The sequence below is a fragment of the Narcine bancroftii genome, chromosome 12 (assembly GCF_036971445.1).
Source record: "Narcine bancroftii isolate sNarBan1 chromosome 12, sNarBan1.hap1, whole genome shotgun sequence".
Lineage (NCBI taxonomy): Eukaryota > Metazoa > Chordata > Chondrichthyes > Torpediniformes > Narcinidae > Narcine > Narcine bancroftii.
This window is the reverse complement of record NC_091480.1, coordinates 97,448,703-97,472,772: the sequence shown is the minus strand read 5'-3', so window position 1 is coordinate 97,472,772 and position 24,070 is coordinate 97,448,703. Positions and strand designations below refer to the sequence as shown.

The window sequence follows — 24,070 nt, the reverse complement described above, 5'->3', positions numbered from 1 at the left end:
TAAAGGCACTGTTTGATCAGCTGAGTTTCTCCAGCATTTGTGTGTTTCTTCATCGGTCTACTCTAAATCAGTGGTTTTCAACCTTTTTCTTTCTACTCACATCCCACTTTAAGTAATCCCTCTGCCATAAATGCTCTGTGATTAGTAAGGGATTGCTTAAGGTGGGATGTGAGTGGGACAAAAAAAGGTTGAGAACAACTGCTCTAGACCCAATTGTTACTGAAATATTTTGCTTGAGAAAAATTGTCGTTGGCTCATTTCCTTTGGAGTTATGAATCTGTGCACATAAGAGTCAATTCAGTATGATTAAAACAGTGGTTTTCAAACTTTTTCTTTCCACTCACATCCCACTTTGTAGTGAACTGGGATTCACTAGAAGTGTCCTGTACTGACGACTGGTCCCACTTCCTGGCTCCTCCCCTGGGGGCCTGATATAACCCTGGTTTCCCGCATAAACCCGGAATCCCTCTGAAGCCTGTTCATGAACCCTATCTGTGTTGTAAGCTAATAAAAGCGTTAGTTCTCCCTCCGACGAGTGTGAGCTTTTATCTACCCTTACTAATCACAGAGCACCGATGGCATAGGGATTACTTAAAGTGGAATGTGAGTGGAAAGAAAAAGTTTGAAAACCACTGCTCTAAATCATCAACAGGTGATGGAAGGGATCGGTGGGCGTTATCAAATACCAGTTCAGGTTGCATTAGAACCATAGAGGAGGAACTGCCGTTCCCAGAAAGAGGTGAGTCTATGGAATTCTCTGCCCAAGGAACCAATAGAGGCTGCCTCAATGAATACATTTAAGGCAGAGTTAGATCATTTTGTTGCATATGGTGAGATGGGGAAAAGGCAGACAGGTGGAGCTGAACTGACGACCACGTCAGCCATGATATTGAATGGCAGAACAGGTTTGATGGGCCAGATGGCTGACTCCTGATCCTATTTCTGTTCTGCACTGCACCTGTGGTTTACCCCTGTTGTGCATGGCACCTATTTGCACATCATCCCAGAACACATTCCATCCTTTATGCTGACAACATATTTTCCACCTTTTCCACTTGATTCAGAGCTCTTCACTTTTACATCTCAGCATTGACACTCCTGCTGTTTCAGACTTTGCAGATTTTATGCCTCTGTCAGATATTTTCTTTTTATCTCCCCTCTATAATGGATAGTAAGAGCATACAGGACTGTGAGGCAGATCCAGCGCAGAGTCCCCTGGACTCAATATCACAGCTATTCTCACAGAATGCACCAGGTATCTAACTGCGGGAACAGATGGGGAAAGGAGCTAAGAGCAGGATCCTTGGGTTAATCTGTGCCAACCAGAGAGCAGAGTGCACGTCTTTGCAGAAGATTACTCCCAGAATGATGGAGTTTGATCTGAGTGGCATTGGGAAACAGTCTCATCCTTGCCTGGTCCAGGTGAGGGAATGTAGGTGGTATTTACTGTGCATGCAGAATTCAGCAGAATTCTAATTGCCTGATCATAATTTGGTTAGGAGTATGACAGATGGATATTCAAAATATTATATTTTGGGAATGATTTGGTCACAGCTTGAATCTCTATTTTTCAGCTCTGAAATTTGGTTCAGATCTGATTGAGACTGAAAAGACCCAGGATGCATGTTTGCCACTAATGAAGCTACATTTCAATAGCACTGTCCTTGGGACACCTCCAAAATGCTCTCCAAGCAACTAAGTACTGTGGGTGTGTGGTCACTGATGTAAAGCAAGAGGCAGTTGACCCAGTGCAGTGCACAAACGTGCTGGAGAAACTCAGCAGGTCACGCAGCATCCACGGGAAATGAAGCGAAACCCATGTTTCGGCCGTGAGACCTTGGTCAAATTATGAGAAAAGAACAGGTAGCGGTTTGAATAATGAGGTGGGGCGAGGGGGCTGGGGGATGAGTGGAAAGGAGGGAGGAAAGGGCAGGGGGTTGGAGGGCAGGCTAACAGGTAAGAGGTCACAGGTGGATACCGGTGGTAGGGTAGAAGAGAAAAAAAGTTGAGATGGGGGGGAGGTGGGGGAAGCTCTCTAGTGTGACCAGTGTCCACTGTTAGGTTCCACAGACATCAAAGGGTAGTACAGTGCCACCACAGGAAGAGGTGCCAGCAATTACCAATCTCAGATGTTGCCTCATTCTTCCTGCGACTGCACACTATCCTTTGGCCCCTCTCATTTCCACCCACAACCCCAAGATGTGCTGGATGGGGGGGTGGGGGGTGGGTGGGAGTTACTGTAGTTCCAAGATGGGAGGTTTACACCCAGGTACTTGAAACCTGATTGACTAAACTGAAAAAGCAAGTCTGATTGATTAAGTTGCAAAGCTGCTGTGTTGACAGGATACCATTTGCTCTTTTGAAGATTTAATTTATTACCTGAAAGAGAGCCAGACTCCTCCAAAATGAATAAAAGAAATGCTACTTATTCAATCTTGACTAGATTTCTTCTCTGCCTTTGCTCACAAACGGAAACCCCAGACCACACCTTGGTTACTTCAGATTTGGCTGCTCCACACATTCCAAACCACTTTCCCTCATTCTACTCTTTGTAAACATCCAAACTACTCCTCTTATTACCACTTAACCAAATACTTCCCATCCCTGTGCTCACTCACTGAATCTGACTTCACATTAAGAAACATCTTGAATTGAACATTCCCATCTTTATTTTGCCATGGGCTTTCTCTTCCTCATTCCTCACGTTCCCTTCAGCCCATCCAACACTCCATGCCATCTCCTTTCTTGTAGTCCTGGACTCATGGACAATGTGAGGATAGATAAGAAGATAGTATGGGTATTCCCCAATTGGAAAACACAGATAACCCACAAAGTCAACTCACTATGGAAGGCCACGTGAGAGGCATTCAAGACCGAAGACCTGTTTCAGCATGTGGTACTTGTGCAATTAGATGGATAATAAACTTGACTCGACTTGAATGTGCCTGCATTGTACACATCCCGACTGTCCCATGTGAAATCTCCATCCACAGAGAAGTTCTTCCATGAATTATCTATCCACAGTGTATTTCTTCCAGCCCACACACTTCTTTCCATGTCTCAGGCACAATCGCTCATTTTCCTTCAGTGAAGTCTGGCCTTGAGTTCTCGTTGATACCTCTTTTCCATTCCTGGTTAATCTCCACAGGTGACCAAGCCTCCCTAAAACATCACTGCTACTTGGATAATTCCTCCAGTATTTTCTAACAAGATGCATTTGAAACTGGACTGTCAAAAGGTTTTTATGCTTGAACAGTTTAATATATAAAAAAGCTATTTGTAGCAATTTTTCACGAATGGAAAACAAATGAACAGCTAAAATTGTTCTCATATGTACTGATTTAATAGGTTTATGGTTGGCTCGTTGAGCAGACAGATTCTCTAGACAAATCAAAATCACATTTATAAAATAGTTTTCATGAGATAAAGTGGTTACTGGAGAAGGAATGTGAATCAGGATAAAGAGTAGGGTGCATGAGTGGGCAGTGATTACGGCTGATTATGACTCCACATTCCAGCCTATCTATGGTCACCTTTTACCCCCTTGATCATCAAGGATCTATATAACTTTGTTTTAAAGATATTTTACCACCTTTTATGGACGAGACTCACATGATCCTCTCAGGGAAAATAAATTTTCCTTCTTCTCTATCTGATAATGGGTGCCCGTTGCACCCCCATTATATTTTACCTGTGAGCTCTGGTACGAGATTCTCCCACAAGAGGAAACCTCTTGTTAGTGTAGTGGTTAGCACAATGCTACAGCATTCAATTCTGGCGTAGTCTGTATGGAGTTTGTATGTTCACCCTGTGTCTGCGTAGGTTTCCACCAGGTGCTCCTGTTTCCTCCCACATTCCAAAGACATAGACATATGTGATTAGTGGGTTATTTGGTCACATGGATGTAATTGGGTGATGCAGGCTCGTGGGCCTGAAGAGTCTGTTATTCTGCTGGATCTCTAAGATAAACATCTCCACATGCATTCTGTGAAGACCCTTCAGGGTTTTAACTTATAATGTTGGACGATGAGCAGCAAACCTTCAACCACAGGGATTCTATTGGTAGAAATGCCAATATTGCCAGAGAGATGCAAGGAAATTGGAAAGCCCATTCCTGTTCCTGTTAATGCTACTGACCCATGACTGCATTGCCAGATCCAGCTCTAACACTGTCATCAAGTTTGCAGGTGATACAACAGTCGTTGGCCTCATCAGCATCAATGATGAGTCGCACTACAGAGAAGATCTCATGAAAATGGTGTGAGAGGAACAACCTGAGTTTCATGTAGATAAGACGAAGGAGATGATCGTGGACTTCAGGAGGACCAAGAACCATCTCCCTCCACTACACATCAAAAACTCTGCAGTGAAAAATTCTTCAAAGAGTTAAAGAAAATAATAAGGAGATTTTTATGGAGAGGGGGGAAACCGAGGATAGCACTAGACAAATTAACAGAATGGTATAAACAAGGAGGCTTACAATTGCCAAACTTCAAAAATTATTATAGAGCCGCACAATTAAGGTACCTATCAGATTTTTATCAAACAAGGGAAAAACCAGACTGGACGAGACTAGAATTAGATAAAATAGGGGAAAAGATACCTGAACACATATTATATAAATGGGACGAAAAATTGGTACAACATAGAACTTCTCCAGTATTACACCATCTCCTCAATATATGGAAGAAGATACATGTAGAAAGAAATAAAATAAATTACCAAATACCAAAACTAATATTGACGCAAAATAAGCTACTCCCTTTTACAATAGACAACCTTGCCTTTAGAAAATGGGAAAAAAAAGGGATTAAAAGAATAGAAAATTGTTTTTCAGGAAGTAGATTCTTATCCTTTGAACAAATGAGAGATAAGTACAATATAACGGGAGATACAGCGCTGGCATATTACCAACTGAGATCCTACTTGAAAGATAAATTAGGAAGCAACTTGAGTTTACCAGAGGGAAGTAACCTTGAATATGTGATTACAGATACAATGTTAATCAAAAGATTTATAAAAAATATGTATATTAAACTGCAAGAAAAGGAAAATGAGGAAACAAATGGTAAAACTAAACAAAAATGGGAACAAGATTTAAATATAAAGATAAAAAAGGAAACATGGGAGAAGTTATGCTCTGGAACGATGAGAAATACAATAAATACGAGGCTGCGTATGATACAATATAATTGGTTACACAGACTATACATTACACCGCAAAAGTTAAATAAATGGGACCCAACAGTATCTGATAGATGTTTTCGATGTAAAAAAGAAAGGGGAACAACAATTCATGCAATCTGGACATGTGAGAGAGTAGAAAAATTTTGGGATGATCTCAATCAGATATTAAATAAAATAACAGAAAACAATATACCAAAGAATCCAGAGATCTTTCTCCTAAGTAACATAAAAAATAAAGAATTTGGAATTGACTTGGAGGATGCACAAAAAAGATTTGTTAAGATAGCCCTAGCTGTAGCAAAAAAATGTATTATGTCAACCTGGAAATTGGAAGATAATTTGAAAATACAACAATGGTATATAGAAATGAATAAATGTATTCCATTAGAAAAAATAACATATAGTTTAAGAAATAATATCGAAATATTCGAACAAGTATGGGAGCCTTACATTAAATACAATAGCGAAAACCTACCGGGAACAAACATTACCTAAGTTGATGGAAGGAGAAGAGAAGAAAAAAATGGACTCAGTAGAATTTCTGGTGTATTTTTGTTGAATGACAACATTGTCTAACTGAATTAATGCAACCTAGATTGTATAACTAAAATGGATGAGAGGGGGGAGGGATGGGGGGGTGGCTTGGGAGGAGGGAGGGGGGAGGGAGAAAAAGTCACTGTAAATGTGTGGAAAAGAAAAAGTGTATATCATGGCTATTGTGATTTATGGTGTGAAAAATAAAAAATTTAAAAAAAAAAAAAAAAAAACTCTGCAGTGGAGAGTGTGGAGAGCAGCAAGTTCCTTGGAGTTCACTTAACTAGTGATCTATCGTGGACACTCAACATCTCCCTTACTTGTCAGGAAGGTACAACAGCAACTGCACTTTCTGCAAAGACTGAAGTGGGAAAGGCTACCGGCCACCATTATGTCAACCTTCCATAGGAGCTCAGTTGAGAGCATCCTGGCCAGCTGCATCACAGTGTTGTACGGTTGCTGCAAAGACATGAGGACCATAAGAATGGCAGAGAGGATCACTGAAGTCTCCCTTGCCCCCCCCCCCCCCCCCCATCTCCCCACCCTTCAACGATCTACTGGGATCATTTTCTGAAGAGGGTGCACAAAATCATTGAGGACCTATTTCACCCTGCACACAGCATCTTTCAGCTTCTCCCATCAGGGAAGAGATACAGGAGCCAGCACCACCAGGCTGAGGAACAGCTTCTTCCCACGGGCAGTGAGAATGCTGAACGACCAAAGGAACTATTTATATAAACCATTCGAGACCTGTTCTGCATATGTATTATTTATCTGTATGTGTGTTATGTCTCGGTGTGTGTCTGCATGTTTTTGCACTGAGAACCGGAGAACGCTGTTTTGTCAGGTTGCCCTTGTTCAATCAGATGGTAATAAAATTGAACTGGAACTTGAATGCACGAGAAGCCCATTGCCATCTACAGGTCTCTGGACTTCATGCATCACCCAATATTGTTGCAGCAGGGGGTGGAATGGAACGCTCGTTAACCTAAATGGATCATTAACACACCCAAACACTTCAATTCCATGCTCTATCTGTTTCTGTGCTGCTGGTTGAGAACATTGGGAGAGTGGAGATCCGGGAGGAACTGATGATCTCCCATCAGGACCACACATAACATAGAACAGGAGGAGACTACCATGATGCTCATCTAATCCCATCTACTTGCATATGGTTCTCCATTCTTTGCATGTTTATGTGTCTAAATGTCTCTTAAATGCAGACACTCTCTCCATAGCTCTCCCTTCAGTTCTGGAACACGTGCACCAAAGATTCCTATGTTAGACTGCTATTTATAGACTACAGCTCCATCTTCAATACCATAGACCCGAGCAAACTCATTCCAGATTCCAGAGTCTAAACCTCAGTGCCCGCCCCCCCCCCCCCAACCCGTCTACAATTGGATTGTAGGCTTCCTGTCTAACAGCGCAATCAGTGAAGATAGGTAACAACACCTCCTCTGTGATCACGCTCAGGGCTAGCACTCCTATACTCCTTGTACAGCCAAATATCATTCCAACTCCATCTTTAAATTTTCCATTGACATCACATCAGCAGGTTGGGTATCAATTAATGATGAGATGGAATACAGGAAGGAGATTGAAAGTCTCATAGCAGTGTCAGGATAACAACCTCTCTTTCAAAGTCAATAAAATGAAGGGGATATTCATTGACTTCAAGAGAGGGGGCAGAGGCCATATCTCTGACCACATTAATGGTGCTGAAATGGATAAAATAGAAAGCCTCAAGTTCGCGGAGGTAAGCATCTTGATCAAACTGACCTTGGACAAGCTCGTTGACTCGACGGTCAAGCAAATGTGCCAGTGGCTCTCTTCAAAGACTGAGGATCTTCAACATGTCCTTCTCATCCCTCAATAACTTCCACAGGATCTTCATTGAAAGCAGACTTGCTGGATGCATCTCAGCGTGGTACAGGAGCTCTTTTTCTTAGGATTGGAAGAAGCAGTAAAAGGTAGTGAATGCAACACAGAGCATCACGCAAACTTCCCTTCCCCCTCACCCCCACCCCCATCAACATCAGCTACATCTCCCACTACCTAGAAAAGACACTCACACCCTGGATACACTTTATCTTCTCTCCTCCCATTGGGGAGAAAGGTCAGGCAGGTAAAAGAGTGCACCAACAGTTTCTTCCCTGCATTCATCAGGTTCACAAATGAACCCCCCACCAGTGCCCTCATTCTGCCCTTGCTTGGTACTAATTGGTCTCTTTTTTCTTCAACTCGATATTCTATAAATTCTTTCAGGACTCAACGGGCTCGGGTGCTGGAAGGATTTCATTTGCTTCAGAATCCTGAACAGAGTCTCTGAAGAAGAAACAAGCTATTCAGGACTCAAATTGATGGGATTTTTTTTTTAAGTAGAAGGTTAAGCTTTGACCTTCTCTACCTCAAATGGGTGTGGATGAGCAGTCACTGACCCCATTCAAGCCAAATGGATGGTTTCTGGCCAACAAGGGAATCAAGCGAGATGGTAAAAGTGTACTAGAGTGGGAGGTAGGAGGTCAGCTCAAAGGGTCTATGCCTGATCCCTGGTTCATATGTTCTGGTGTAAGTCTTAGTGATGTTAATCAAGGGATTAATATTTTTGTGTTGAAACAGGAGTCTTCATATCAGCAGTAAGTCTGATATCTCCTTCCAACTCACAGCCATTGAGATTTACTGTTTGTAAAGGTCTTTGAATAATTTCTTTCTACATTCACTGATTTTTTTTAATGGCGATTCACCACGAGAGGAGATTCTTTCAGTTTATCTGTTTGGCGGTAACATCTCAGACTTTCATCTGTTAATAAAGAATTCAATAGCTAATGCGATGCAATATAAACCCTGGCTTTAGATGTGTGAGTGAGTGAGTGAGTGAGTGAGTGAGTGAGTGTGTGTGTGTGTGTGTGTGTGTGTGTGTGTGTGTGTGTGTGTGTGTGTGTGTGTATACCATCACCCATTTTATTGTTGAAGGTACTACAGCCTCATTGCGGTTTCAATCATTAAAGAAGTTGCCTATTTCAACAATCTCAGCACCATCCCATTTAACCCAGGACCTGTTGTTGCAATGTCATCACCATCATTCAGCCCAGGGCTGTACCTTTCTGCTATCCCTCATCCTTCCACCCCCCCCCCCCCCACCATACCTGGACTCTGCAAATAAACCTCTTTTTCATCACAAAGTAGACAAGGAATTGCTGGAGGAAGCCAGCCGGTCAGACAGCATCTGTGTCTTGTTCTATGGTTTAGTCCTGCAGCTTTTACATTAGTCATTCAGTGAAAATCAATGCCCTCTCTGGTTAGCGCCTGCAGAAATCCCCTAACATCCCAGTTACTGATTATGTGCCACTTTAAATGGCTCAAAATGAGAATGTAATTGTTGCAGATTGCTGAGTTTGGTTGGAGGTGATGTCCACCAGAAACAATGCTTGCATTAAATGTCTGCACCAACCACTCGGGGCTCAGGACTCCTCAAGAAGAAACTTTCCAAGTTATTACTTCACACAGAGGAGCAATCGCACTGTTGTCTCTTGTGATATATAGGAACAATTATTTTTCGCTCACTAGAATTGAGAGTGGGTTGTGGATGTTAATCTTTCCTTGGGAACAAGTTCTCCTTGCCTGTTATTCCAATGGCAAACAATGGGAAAAAGTACACAGCTTCTTCTCCATGCTCCATCCATGACAGCACAAGTTCAAAGCAATCAGGTTTGAGGCAATCAGATAAAAATTGGAAGGCTCTTTTCATTATCAGCCAGTTAAAATGAGGGGAATTCACCCAAAGAGCATCAATACATTAATCAGAAATATAAAAGTATAGTTCTCTCACCTCTGGGAGCTCCTGTGTTCCACAAAAGTCTGCAGGCACCGTGGTTGAAGTAAAACACAATGCTGGAGAAACTCAGCAGGTAAAACTGCGAACTTTATGTTGCAAAGATAAAGATTCTTAACTGACGTTCAGGCTTGAGCCCTTCATCAAGGTTACAAAATCCCATGGCTTCTGGGTACTGTTAATCATTAGGGATGAAGGGCAAATAAACCTCTGTCACACTTTCAATTCAGGCAGGGTGCAGGGGAAGGGGCAGGGGATGGAGCACAGTCCCACAGGCAGAGGGTAATAGGTGAATAAGGGAGGGAGAGCATGCCAGCAAGCAGGGAGAGGAAAGATGGTTCTGTGAATGAAGAAGGAAGGGCGTGGAGAGCGAAAGGTAAGGAAAGGGAAGGGGGTCGAAAGCCAGAGGAAAGGGGAAGCGAAGAGAGGGAGAATGGAGAATATTGTTCCAAAGATGTAGAATTGGCTACTGTAAATTGACATGTGGGTGTAGGTTAGTATAGAATCTGTTGACAATGTGGGGAGGAAAAAAATGGGAGCAGGGTAGGATTAGTACAAGTGGACCAATGATGGTTGGCATGGACTGTGGGCTGAATGGCCTGTGTCCTTGTTGCATCACTCAATGAGGTGTGAGAATCCATAGGAAAGCATGGAATAGTCAAGACTGGCTGAAACAAAGACTTGTGCAAAGGTTTCAGAGAAATGGTGAATCCAGGCCTTGAAAAGCAGGCTATTCTAAAATTCATTAGTAACTTGTTGTTGAGGTTCTATTTCTGGTTCCGTTTGGCTGTGGTCCAGTTCACATAACAGAGTTTAAACAGCATGTTCCTCCCACAATTGAATACAATCTCTCAAGCTGACAAACACTAATAGCTTCTTAGCTTGCTGACTTGTTAGATGAGGAAGGGCACTTCCCACCTATGTCTAATTTATAGAGCATCAAAACATTAATCAGAAATATAAAAGTGTAGTTCTCTCACCTCTGGGAGCTCCTGTGTCCCACGAAAGTCTGCAGGCACGGTGGTTGAAGTAAAACACAATACTGGAGAAACTCAGCAGGTCAAACAGTATAAGGTAACAGAACATCTTACAATTCTATCAAGAATATTATATTTTCATTTTCTCCCCCATCTCTTGAGCACATAACCAAGCCAAAGTTCTATAATTAAAGTATACCGTGTACCTGGAGTAATAGAAGACAGGTTTTATAATAAAACTAGAGGTTCGGAAAGTAGTTCAGGAAAGGTCTCCATAAGTTTTGAAACCTTATGTCTTAAGTTACGATCAGAATAACAAATCCTTTCTAGATTGAAACAGGACATAATATCCCTCAGCCACTAAGCATGGGTGGGCCGGGACAGCATCCCTTCATCTTAGTAATATTGTACATCTGGCCAAAGGAGAGGCAAAAGCAGAACCCAAGATTTAATTGGAGTTAATTGAACGACATCCTCTCCAGTGGTACCAAAGAGGGACAGCCAGAGGGTTCGGTTCAATATTTAAATTAAGGATTGAGGATAGGATTTGGAAAACATTCCTCCAGTATTATTTGAGGCTAGGGCACATCCAAAACATATGAATAAGAGAGACCTCTGAACAACTTTAAATTGCCACAAACAATGACGGGTTCAGAGGGATGTGGAGTTAACCAACTTAAAGATTAGATCCCAAACCTCATCCGACAATGAAAGCCTTAAATCCTGTTCCCAGGCAGATTTAATTTTATCAAGAGGGGCAGATATGAAACCTGCCAACATCATAAATAACAGATATTAAACTTTTAAGAGTAAATTTAAAAATTGTATTCAGTACTTTTAATACAAAATGTATTTGTAGATTTTTAAAAAATTTTGGTTGTATGTGCGGGTGGGTGCAACTCACTAGGTCAGAAGTTGAGGACTACCTATATTACCCCAGAAATTGTTACCAAAACTGAGAGGACAAGGCGATCCTCACCACTAAATACTGAATGACAAAAGCTATAAAGCTTCAAAATAATAATGATGACAGCCTCAGTGACCGAGCAGATATTTACGATGGGCACGATGTGGAAGGGAGACCGTCTGTATAACGGCCAAACACAGCCACTTCTTGTGTTCGCTGGAGAAAGTGATATAGAGTTGTAAATCCTCGGTTGGATAATTCTGCCATTACTTTCCCTGTCTGTATTCATCTCGCTGACTCATAACTTCAGGTGTATAATCTTTCACTTTGGCTGTAAAATAAAAGGTCAGAAGTGAAAAAAGTAGAGTGGACAGGAACATCTGATAGTTGTATCTATACCATGTAATAAAACACACAGTAACAGGAGCATATGTGGTCAAATTTCTGATTGCTGCAGGGACATTATATAAATGTAAATTTAGATGTAGAGCTCGGTAACAGGCCCTTCTGGCATATGAGCCCATGCTGACCAATTACACCTGCAATTCCCCCCACTGTATGTTTTTTGAATGGTGGGAGGAAACAGGAGCCCCCAGGGAAAACCCACACAGACATGGGGAGAATATACAAACTCCTTGCAGACAGCACTGGATTCGAACCAAGGGGGTGATAGGTGGGAAGGGATGAGAGGACGAGGGAGTCATGGAGGGATTGGTCCATTCGGAAGGTGGAGAGGGGAGGAGTAATGTGAACTAGTCCAGGTCTTCTCAGCTTCCTCTAGTGTTTGAACCATCGCCAGTGATGCTTCAGTCATTTGTAAACTGCAGACAATTGTGAATTATTAAAATCTGATCATTTCTTATTTACATTCACCTCATTCCACAAAATGTCACATCTAATTTGATCACTGTATCATGGTGAATAATTACTGTCGACAGGCTTGTAGCTGGCAACTGTCCACCCCAGTCTGTGGATGTTTTCTCAGCATCTTCCATCTTCTTGGGTTCACTTCACTCACTCTTAATTCACTCTCAATGTCACATACAGCTCAACTTTCATAGTAACAGGTGCCGAAGCCAATTCCACACGTCCCTTATCCGGAAATAACTCTGATAATCATGACTACTGAAGCAGTCAGAGGTGAAATAGATGATACTTTGTCATTTTTTTTTGCATAATGAACAACGGGCATAGAAAGGGGCCAATCTCAGCATTTAAAACAGCAATAGCCAATCAGATTCTATTCTCAGTTCCATGTTCCCACTTGCCCATGATGACCTCCACCCTCCCCAGTTTATCACGTCTTTCTTAAAAACAGAAAGATTCTATTTGCTCCACCCTTTGAGAAGGAGAGTTCCATAGATTCATGAATCTGTAAGAGAAACATTTTTTGTCAATTTGAGAGCCCTGGATTTAAATTCTCGCACGGGAAGAAATAGCTTCTTGACATCTACTGTGATGAGATCTTTCAGCATCTTATATTTAATCCAGTGGCCTCCCACTCCTCTAAACTCCAACGGACACAAGGGTTGACCAATGCAACATTTCCTCGCCTTTTACTATCCCAGTCATCAGACACCATGATGATATTTGAGTTATTACCAGAAAAGGATAAACAATCTCTCCATTCCAGGTATCTGTCTAGTACAGGTGCTCCCCTATTCACGGTGGTCCGACTTTCGATGGTTCAAATCCGTACTTTCATTTCCAAATTCCGATCTGTTCCTGCGCTTGCGATATGCGGCTTCTCTCTCGTGATGCTGGGCTGCCCACTATCCTTCAATGCTTCAAACATTCTTCACGCCCAGTATGCTTTCAGCTGTGTACATTCATAATTTCTTTAGTGTGGAATAAAGGTATACAAATTTTAGTTAAAAAAAACGGTAGGTGGGGTATTCTTTCTCGAATTACGATTTTTTCAACTTACAATTGGTTTGCTGGAACGTAACCCCATCGTACACTGAGGAGCAGCTGTACAGTGGTTCTCAGCCTTTAGGATGCCATTGGTGGTCTGTGGTTAGTAAGGGATTACTTAAGGTGGTATGTGAGTGGAAAAAAAAAGTTGAAGACAACTTATCTAGTATGAGTGAACAATGAGAAGCTGGTGGGCGAGAATGGGTGAGGCAGCATCCATGGACAGAAATGGTCAGTCAATGGGTCTGTTAAACCTTCTCTGAATGCAATAACGAAGATGGCAGCTCTGCTGGAGCCGCTGTAGTACTGTAACGCCAGCGCTGCCACTGCTGTGGACCTGCGGAGTGTGAGGGAGCTGACACTGGGTTTTAGTTGAAATCCCACTACCGCGGGTCAGCGCCCAAGAAGGCAGAGGCTATTAATCACCAGCTGCCACGAGGGGCTGCAGACTCCGGGTAAGCGGACAATGGAGCAGGGCACCAGAGGACGGGAAGATCATCACCCATCTGAGAAGGAGGAGACGACCTGTGGGGATGGTGACCACGGAGAGGCAGACCAGGGAGGAGACTATTGCAGCTGAGGGACTAGTGCATGCTGTGACTTGAGGTGAGGAATCTGTGGAAGCTGTGGGATGCTGGAGGTTGGCAGACTGCTGGAGACTTGGACACTGGCTCAAACTGGCTGGAGGGATACCAGGTATCGGAACCGAGATGCGAGGAGGTGCCAAGGGTGCCTGACTGTGTCGGAGGTTTGGATCTGAAGCTCGGGTTTGGACTGGTCTCTCTGTGGCTGCGGAGGCTGCGGAAGCACTGGAGAAAAATCTACGGACTTGGTGACTCTGGCGGGACCCTCTTTTGTTCTCTCTCTCTCTGACCGTAAGAGGCGCTTAGGCAATTCCTGCCTGTGACGAATCTGTCTGCCTTGCAGCAGGCAATAAGAAGTTTCATGTAATATGAAACCATTTTATTACCTATGATAATAAATTGAATCTTGAATAACACCCTTTCTTAAATAAGAAGACAATATTCCAGATCTGCTCTTCATGCCTCCCCTGAGGTTATCTATTGTCCATTCCATTTTTTCTACCAAGACCTTCAAGTGCTTGAGGATTGGACACTCCATCTCTAGAGTGACCTGTAATTATTAAAGTTGTTGGACAATAGTCCTGCGAAGTGCCTTTAGCAGTGTTGCCATATTAAAACAGTCTATCATTTCAATTTCTGTAAATAATATTGATTCAAGCTTTCCTCCATAAGGTAATGCAACAATCCCTCAGCACGAAGAAATCAACTTACATTTATGATCACAGGATGTTACCCATCACTTTGCACCCAATGTACTGCTTATGGTTTTTACAGTAAGCAACGGCTAATTTTACACACTGACACCAGAGAAGAGCAACCAGAAATTATTAGAATTCATCAATTGTGGTACACGTCGAGACATCTTGAGGATGTACAAGATGTTATGTAAGTTCAGGTTCTTCCTTTTTTTTAATTTTTTTTAAATTGCTTTAAAGATTGTAAAATTGAGGTAGGTAAGTTGGTTGGAGAGACCAGAACTAGAGGACACAACCTGCAAGATTCAGGGTAGTAGATTTCGGACAGAGATGAGGAGGAACTGCTTTTCCCAGAGGGTTGTGAATCTGTGGAAGTAGTGGAGGTGACCTCAGTAAATATATTTAAGGCAAGGTTGGATAGAGTTTACATAGTAGGAGAATTAAGGGATATGAGGAAAAGGCAGGGAGGTGGAATGGGCCGATCATCAGATCAGCTGTGATCTCATTGATTAATCACATTGATTAGTAGTGCAGGTTGGATGGGCTGGATGGCCTACTCCTGCTCCTATTTCTTAGGGGAGGTGGATCCCAATTTAGTCACTGGAATCCAAAACAGTATGTCTTGCAGAGCAGCAGTCCCTCAGTTCCAACAGGTCCATTCACAAGGTAATAGAAGCAGATGTAGGTCACCAGGTTCCTTAAATTCCATGAAATCATGGCTGATCTACACCGGCTTCCACTCCTCTTCTGTGCCAGTTCCCCATTACCCTCAATTCCAGAATCTTCTCAATATTTATCTATCACCTACCTTGAACGTTTCTAATGATCTGACCTCCACCATCATCGGGTGCTGAGAATTCCAGAGTTTGGCAACTCAGGACCCAGGATATCACGGATAAAACCCTCCCCACCACTGAGAGCATCTACAGGGAATGCTGCCGTCGGAAAGCAGCAGCAATCATCAAGGATCCAGACCACCCAGCACAGGCTCTGTTCTCGCTGCTGCCATCAGGAAAGAGGTATAGGTGGCATAAGACTCGCACCACCAGGTTCAGGAACAGCTGCTACCCCTCCACCATCAGACTCCTCAACGACAAACTCTATCAGAGACTCATTTACGGACTCTTACGTGCACTTTATTGATTCTTTCTGTATTGCAGTTTGTTTACATTTCTTTATGTGTTTGTATGTGTACATTGTGTACACTTTTTTTTGCACTACCAATAAGTGGTGATTCTGCCTCGCCCGCAGGGAAAAGGATCTCAGGGTTATATGTGATGTCATTTATGTACTCTGACAATAAACCTGTATCAGTCAATCAAATTGAATTGTTCATTACACGCAGCTGTCAATAGTTTTGAATTGCCCACAAAGCCATGTTCAAAATCAGAGACTTCAACTGGGCCGCCTTCAGGAGACCATCAGTGTCTTCTCTGCCATTGGAGGCTCAAACACCCTCAACCACTGCTGCACATCCATCAAACATCTCCACGCTTCACCCCCTACCCAACTCACCATTTGGGAAGTAAGTCATACAGTGCTGGTTTGAAGCTACCGATAACATCCTGCCTGACTGCTTTGAGTCAGTTGATTGCACCACATCAATCAACTGAAATGAACATACAACATTGCAGCACAATTCAGGTCTTTTGGCCCACCTCTCTATATCTGCACCTCGCAATGAGGATAATGGCTGTTCCAGTCTATAATTAATAAAGTTGATGCATCATCAATAATTACAAAAGACTGGTTGTGAAACTGATAGGCTTTTATTAACTATAGACTGGAGCAGCCGTCAACCTCGTTGACTGATCAAGGCAGAGTGGAATGAGAAGCATGCAAAGGGTTATGGGTGGGATCGGTTTTGGGAGGCGTGTCTAGCCGGCAGCAGCCAATCATAGCATAACAGTGGTTCACCACATTTATTCCAGTACTTTTTGATTTGTTTGTTATTATTGAATACTATCATTAAGTTGACTTGCCTGGATAGCATGAAAAACAAAGCTTCTTTGTACATGATCACGTACAATCCAATTCAATGAAACAATTCAAATGAATTAGTGCCTTACAAAAATGGGCACCGTCATGTCAATCTGCTTCTAATCCACTGCCCTTGAACTCCTGGATGGTTGTGATCAGGGCAGAAACGCTGGAAATTAAGTCAGTTGTGCGATTTAGCATCTCTCCTGCTGGTCAGCAGTGAGGCATCTGCCACCATGGGGTTAGGAACAAACAAGGACTCACAGGTTGTGTTTCTTCTTTGTCCCTGCCCACTTTCACATTGTCTAACATGGGAAGTACAGAGGATAATCCAAAGCTCAATTTAATTACCATTAATCTGTCTCTAAAATTATGTCGGCAAGATTCAAGATTCCTTTGTCATGTAATAAAAACAGAAAATGTGATATTACACAAAATCTCTTTTAATCTACCATAAGGCAGACAACAATTCTCCAACAGCACAAATTGTCCTGCATCCCTTACAGTCAGAGTCCCACCACCCATCCCACCGTCCGTGGATTCACCTCCAGTGCTCCCTCAGCCTCCATATCCAAGCCTTCAGTCCAAACCGTGGCTCCAGATCCCAACCTCCACCGAGACTGGGAAGCCTCCAGACCTTCTCTCATTCCAGTTCCGAAGTCTGGTGCCCCTTCCGCCAGTCTCGAGCCAGTCTCCAGCAGTCCGCAGCCCAGTGTGAGTCCCTTGACCACAGTTGCCAGCTGGCCACAGCTTGTGTGGGCTCCTCGCATCAAGTCACCAACTGCTAGCTGCCTTGTGTGTTCTTTAGCCTCAGAGCCAGAGCCTCTCCTTAGAGAAGAGATTTCTAAACTTTATCATCTAATGTGCTATATTTAACACATTTCAAGATTCAAAATTCCATTTATTGTCATGTACGCAAACTAAATAAACATCTTTTTCAAGCACCACTATTAAGATGAGAAAGAGAAGTAAGAGAGTTTCTTTGGAGACCCTGAGCGTCCATAGATCCCACTTCCTCCTTCGATACCATCGGTTCCTGCACCCAGGTAACCTACGTAGTGTCAAGCCTAACCCTAGCCCCGACCCGTAGCTGCATGGCCTCCTGTCTATTCCAACAGTGAACCCAAGTTCGAGGGATCCAAGTCACCCCCTCTCCTCAGCCCCTGGTTTTGAGGCCCCGATATGATTAGAAAGCTGCCAATGCCCTTTACCCATCAGGAGCCCTGCTCACCATCAGCGTCCTCCTGAACCCTGGTCCGAATACATGGTTCCTGAGAGCCAGTCTCCAGCAGGCTGTGACCCGGGGTGAATCCTTCAGTCTCTGAGCCTCTCGCTGGTCCTCTAGGCTTCCCTTTTTTGATACGGAAGTTGGGGGGGGGGGGGAGGGAGAGTATCGAGGAACTGGGTAGGGGTGTTTCTTTCTCTGGTGCCTTGCGCCAGTCCTCTACTCCGTCGGAGTCCACACCCCTCGAGGATGTAAAAACACACAGCTGTCCCCGTTCTGCAATTTAAACCTGAACGGATCACAAGAGCTGGGCAGTAGGAGCCTGCGGAGGAGCTCCCCTAGTCCTCATCAGTGGCCTGCCACCATCTTGATTAACTCTTCTCTCTTATCAAGCGGATTAATAGGAAAAAATTGAGCAGCTAGTGTAGTGTCACTCAAACAAGGATTAATTCCTCTTCCATATGTGACGGCACACTGAGATCTCGTCACTTTGCTCTGAATTTTTCATGGAGGGGCTAGGTGTGGCTAATTTGCTCACGTAATTAATTGGCCATTAACCTTTGGATCTGGAATGTGGAGGCTCCCTCAGAGGAAGTGAACATCCCCTGTCGTTTGTGACCAGCAGCAACACCTCATAAAATATTGCCATTCATCGCTTTTCATATTAAATTTTCATCAGACGAAGACTGGAAAGAACAAAATGAGGCTGTAAAGAATTTTAAAATCCTCTGGTTATCTCAAAGTCTCTCATAGCCAATTAATTCTGTTTGAAGTCCAAATGGGGGGATCAATTGGTCAGTGAACTGGCTGGCAGTGTCAACTCCAAGCTGTACAGACAGTGAACTGGTTGGCATTAGCACCAACTCAGAGCTGTACACTCAGTGAACTGGCTGGCATTAGCACCAACTCGGAGCTGTACACTCAGTGAACTGGTTGGCATTAGCACCAACTCAGAGCTGTACACTCAGTGAACTGGTTGGCATTAGCACCAACTCGGAGCTGTACACTCAGTGAACTGGCTGGCATTAGCACCAACTCAGAGCTGTACACTCAGTGAACTGGTTGGCATTAGCACCAACTCGGAGCTGTACACTCAGTGAACTGGCTGGCATTAGCACCAACTCGGAGCTGTACACTCAGTGAACTGGCTGGCATTAGCACCAACTCAGAGCTCAACACTCAGTGAACTGGCTGGCATTAGCATCAACTCAGAGCTGTACAGACGGTGAACTGACTGGCATTAGCACCAACTAACTCGGAAGCAAGAGTTCATTCTCACTTGGAGCATTAACTCCTTCCCTGCCAGTACAAATCAGGCAGGCTGATGCCTCACTTTATTCTGATTCCTCCTCCACCTCACTCTGAGGAGCATCAGGATCTCCAAAGAGGACAGGAAGCAATCATTTCACACAAAAAGCTATCCTTCATGTCTACAAAATGCTGGCAGCACTTGAAGCTTCATTGTTTTTTCATATGTCAGTGCCTTAGGGTGTTAATGCTGGCCTCACAGGGTTTCATTTATTTGTTCCTTGCAATAAAGAATTCAGAAATGTATGTATTCCTTCAGCTGTGCTTTTCCACTTCTCCAGGACTTTTGTCTATTAAGTACAATCACAGCACCTGCAGACTTTAAATTCTAAATTTAGAGATACAGCATGGTAACAGGCTCTTCTGGCCCACCAGCCCTTGGGACCCAAATACCCTCAATTGACCTACAACCCTTGTATGGTTTTTCTTTTGAAGGGTGGGAGAAAACCAGAGCCAGGAAACCCACGCAGACACAGAGAGAACATATGAACTCCTTCCATACAGCGCCGGATTCCAATCCAGGTCGCTGGTGCTATACCCGTGTTGCGGTAAATGCTTCTGAAGCAGCTAGTCTTGCAAAGGTATGTCGCCTGACAGGAAAGATCAGGAGCAAGTCCTTGTCCCTTTGTGCTTCTCCACCATTTCGATCAAGGTTGATCATACGCAGTCATTTCTGAGCCACTCTTTGTTCCATTCCTTGCCTGGTTCAGTTCCTCCGTGATTTAGGGTTACTTATGTAATGATCTGCTGGCAACTGTCTCCATTGTCTGTGGTTTTGACAACTTTCCTACTAAACCAGGAAGGGAGAATTGAGAGGCAAATTACGAGGGGGATTCTTGGCCCAAATGTGGATTGTCAAACTGAGACAGACACGGAATGAAATCTTCTGTCATTGGGAGCAAGCTGGGAGACCATCCTGCATGATGAACTGTGAGGAGTTTGCACGGAACCCCTGTGTCTGCCTTGGTTTCCTCAGCGTGCTCCAGTTTCTTCCCACACTCCAAAGATGGACAGGGTCAATAGTTAATTGTTGACATGGTTGTAGTTGGGCGGCGCTGGCTGCTGGGAAGGAAGGGCCTGTGACCGTGCTTTATCGTTAATTTTCAGAAAGGTTTGCAGTAGCAACAACAAATTAGTTGAGATGAAGTTTGAATGCAAAGCTAAAGATTGAAAGATCTTTAGTAACAGGGCCAAATGGAAACTTTGAAAGAACAGTGAGAGCAACAGGGCAGCATGGTTAGTTTAGCAGTTAGCGCAACGTTGTTACCCCTCCATAAATCTTCGTCCACGAAGCCAAGCCAAAGAAGGAAAAAAAAATTACAGCGGCAGCAACTTGGGTTGGCATCTGCCACTATCTGCACATTCTCCCTGTGTCTGAGTGGGTTTCCTCCGGGTGCTCCAGTTTCCTCCCACGTTCCAAAGATGGACAGGGTTAGTAGCTTTATCAGTCACGTGTTTATTTTGATGGCATGGGTTCATGGGCTGGAAGGGCCTGTTACTGAATGGAATGAAACATCAAAATGTCTGCAGATGCTATGATTGCAATAAAAACACACAATAAATGCTGGAGGAACTCATTCATAGGTAGTAAAGATATATTACCGACGTTTCAGGTGTAAGCAAAAAGCAGGTAGGCAAAGATTGGGGAGAGATGGGGGGGAGGATGAAGAACAGGGGGAGGACTCCAGACCAACAGACAAAAGGTGTTAATTGGATATGATAAAAAGAAATTAGAATTGATTTTGGCTCTGTGAAAGGAAACAGAGGGAAAAGGGGAGAGAGAGAGAGAGAGAGAGAGAGAGAGAGAGAGAGAGAGAGAGAGAGCTAGAGGAAAAGTGACGGGGAAGAAGATTTGGGGGAGGGGGTGGTTAATGGAATTCCACCAGAGAAGTCAATGTTAATGCCATCCATTTGGAGGGTGCCCAGACAGAAAATTGGGTATTGTTGTTCCTCCAGTTTGCGGGTGGTCTCAGTCTGACAGTGCATGAGACTATGAGCAGACACGTCAGCACGGGAATGTGCTGTCCCTCGAAATCTCAATTCTCAGTCATCCCGAGATATTTTATGCATTCCTTTGTAAGCTCAGGAGACCTTGAAGAAGGGTTTGGGCTCGAAACATTGGTAATTTATCTTTACTTCTTATGGGCACTGCAAGACCGGCTGAGTTCCTCCAGTATTTGAACAAAGACCATTATATGCCCGTCCTGCAATTCTATTGTTATCTCTGCCCTCTAGTGGATGCATAGAAAATAAAGAATGATCTCCTTGGCCAACACAACACAGTCCACGTCATTACATTTCAACTGCATTCTCAGATCCACTGAAAGCTAACATTATGACAATTAGCAAATTTCAGTGCTTTTTGTCAGAATATATAAATGACATCATATACAACAAAAACAATAAAGTGAAAAATTAAGTCCTTAAACGAGTCCCTGATTGAGTTTGCTGTTGAGGAGTCTGATGGTGGAGGGGAGCAGCTGTTCCTGAACCTGGTGGCGATGAACCTGGTGGCGTGAGTCTAGAGGCACCAATTCCTCTTTCCTGATGGTGGCAGTGAGTGCAGAGTGTGTGCTGGGTAGTGTGGGTCCTTGATGATTGCTACTGCTCTCCCTGTAGATCTTCGTGATGGTGGGGAGGGTTTTAGCTGTGATATCCTGAGCTGTGTCCACTACTTTTTGCAGAGCTTTGCATTCAGCGGATGCAATTAGATATAACAAGGATGTTCTCAGGAGAAAATGTTGTGAACAGGTCATGTGACATTGGTTTCTTTCTCTGGAGCAATGAGAACCATAGATCAGTTTGATTATCATCTATTTAATCATTTAGGTGTTAAATTCCTACCAAAAAAATCTAAACCCTTCCTACCTCATAGCCCTTTATTTTCCTTTCATCCATGTGTCTGTCTAAGAGTCTCTTAATTGCCCCTAATGTTTCAGCCCCCTCTACCACCCCTGGCAAGGCATTCCAGGCACCCACAACTCTCTTACCCCTGATGACTCCCTTAAACTTTCCTCCCTTCACTTTGTATGGATGTCAAATTATATTGGCTCTGATCAAACCAGAAGATGCGGCACAGTTAGTGGTTAGTGCAATGCCTTTACAGCATCAGTGATCAGGACCGGGGTTCGAATCACACGCTGCCTCGAAGGAGTTTGTACGTTTTCCCTGTGTCTGCGTGGGTTTTCTCCGGGAGCGCCGGTTTCCTACCACCATTTAAAATGTTCCGGGGGTGTACGTTAATTGGGTGTGTATATTGGGTGGTATGTGCACGTGGGCCAAAATGGCCTATTACCCAGCTGTATATCTAAATTTAAAATTTTAACATTTTAAGACAAGAATTGACCAATATTAATGCGTCATCCACAATTCTAACAGTTCACGGGTAACGAGGGAGATCAGCATCTGAATGAAGCTGATGTCATGCTTCCATCTGGTTCGGGATAGATTGCTGAACACTACAAGTGCTGCACAAGTTTGGACAAGCTGCCATAGGCCACACAGTGTTTGAAACTACTGAGGTGTGTGCTTTAAAGACACTGCTCTGTGAGGAGAAACTGAAATTCCAATGGGCATTTTACATTGCCCAGGCAACGGAGGCGACAAAACGGTGAGCACAGAATTGGCAACATCAACCAGCGAAGGAGCAGGTGTTAGAGCCCAGTTCCTCTGCCTCTCCTGTACCAGGGAAGAGCTGCCTTTGGTGACAACAGAAACAGCGTCGTGGAACCAGTTGATTTTATTTTTGATTGGGTATCTGAGTCATTTCCTTTTTTGAAGATGGATGGAATCAGTGGAGATTACAGGATAAGAATCCTCTGAGAAGCAACGGTGGCATGATCCCTGACTGATGACTTGTTTGCTTAGCTAGGAAGAGAACTGATCTTCACATGCTTACCAGCAGATGAAAGCGGGACCAAGGTTTGAAGGAGTATGATCCAATAAATAATCCCCTTGGACTGTTCCATCTGAGATGCTATCAGCTTCTGACATTGGGTAGACTGATCGTAGCCTGCCAGACATTTATAGTCTGTCTATATAATCCTCATTGTCTGGAAAGACAAAGCAAGAACAGAAGGAGGAGTAGGGGTAGAAAACGATGAGTGTATCTTTGCTGCATCGGTTTAAGGTGCTGAAGGACAAGGTTCAAGGAAAATTCTTCCAATGCTAACTGCACCTCTCAACAAACGTCAATGAGAGATACCCACACCAGGTGAAGCAAGGTGTCCGATCTCGAGGTATTCTCTTTGGAGTGACGAAGGATGAGAAGTGTCTTAATCGAGGTAAATAAAATTATGTGGGGCTTTGAGAGGGTAGCCAGCCAGTGCTTTTCCTGGGGTGACAATAGCAAACACCAGAGGGCATCTGTTTAAAGTGAGTGGAGGAAAGTTTAAGGGAGACGTCCGAGATAAGTTTTGTACATAGAGTGGTGGGTGCCTTGAATGCATTACTGGGGGTGGTAGTGAAGGCAGGTACAATAGGGACATTCAGAAGTGTTAGATTTATGTGGAGTAGGTTTACATGGTGAAACAATATCGCCGGCTGAAGGGCCTGTTCTGCAATGTTCCATGTTCTATGAGATTATTTTGTTGCTGGATACATGGACAGTGGGTCACTCATTCCAGCATCTTGTTACCAGGATAACGTTTGACTCCAACCTATTGGTGGTGTACATGTCCAATGGGGATGGGAGGAGAATGTGAAGATAGCATGCTGTTGAACCATAACAGAAGCTGGCTAGTCAGCAGGTATGGCGCTCTGAGGATGCCGAGTTGTTGATCTATCACAAACAAAATGAGCTCTTTTTGAATCACAAGATCACAAGATAGAGGAGCAGAAGTAGGTTCATTGGCCCATCGAGTTGCTCTACCATTCTATCATGAGCTGATCCATCCTCCCACTCAGCCCCATTCCCTGGCTTTCT

The 24,070-nt window shown here is 43.6% G+C and overlaps 1 long non-coding RNA gene across 12 annotated transcripts in view; it reads right to left on the bottom strand.

The window, feature by feature from the left end:
- LOC138746730 (uncharacterized) overlaps nucleotides 1-24,070 on the bottom strand; it is a 94,469-nt gene that overhangs the window by 52,184 nt on the left and 18,215 nt on the right. For 9 of the 12 annotated variants that reach the window (XR_011347070.1, XR_011347073.1, XR_011347072.1 and 6 more), the window contains exons 4-7: nucleotides 23,045-23,198; nucleotides 13,043-13,278; nucleotides 9,554-11,771; nucleotides 7,504-7,668 (exon numbers count right to left, since the gene is read on the bottom strand). This is a non-coding gene — a long non-coding RNA (uncharacterized lncRNA). The remainder of the gene's footprint in view (nucleotides 1-7,503; nucleotides 7,669-9,553; nucleotides 11,772-13,042; nucleotides 13,279-23,044; nucleotides 23,199-24,070) is intronic. The other 3 variants (XR_011347074.1, XR_011347078.1, XR_011347075.1) reach the window with 3 other exon arrangements.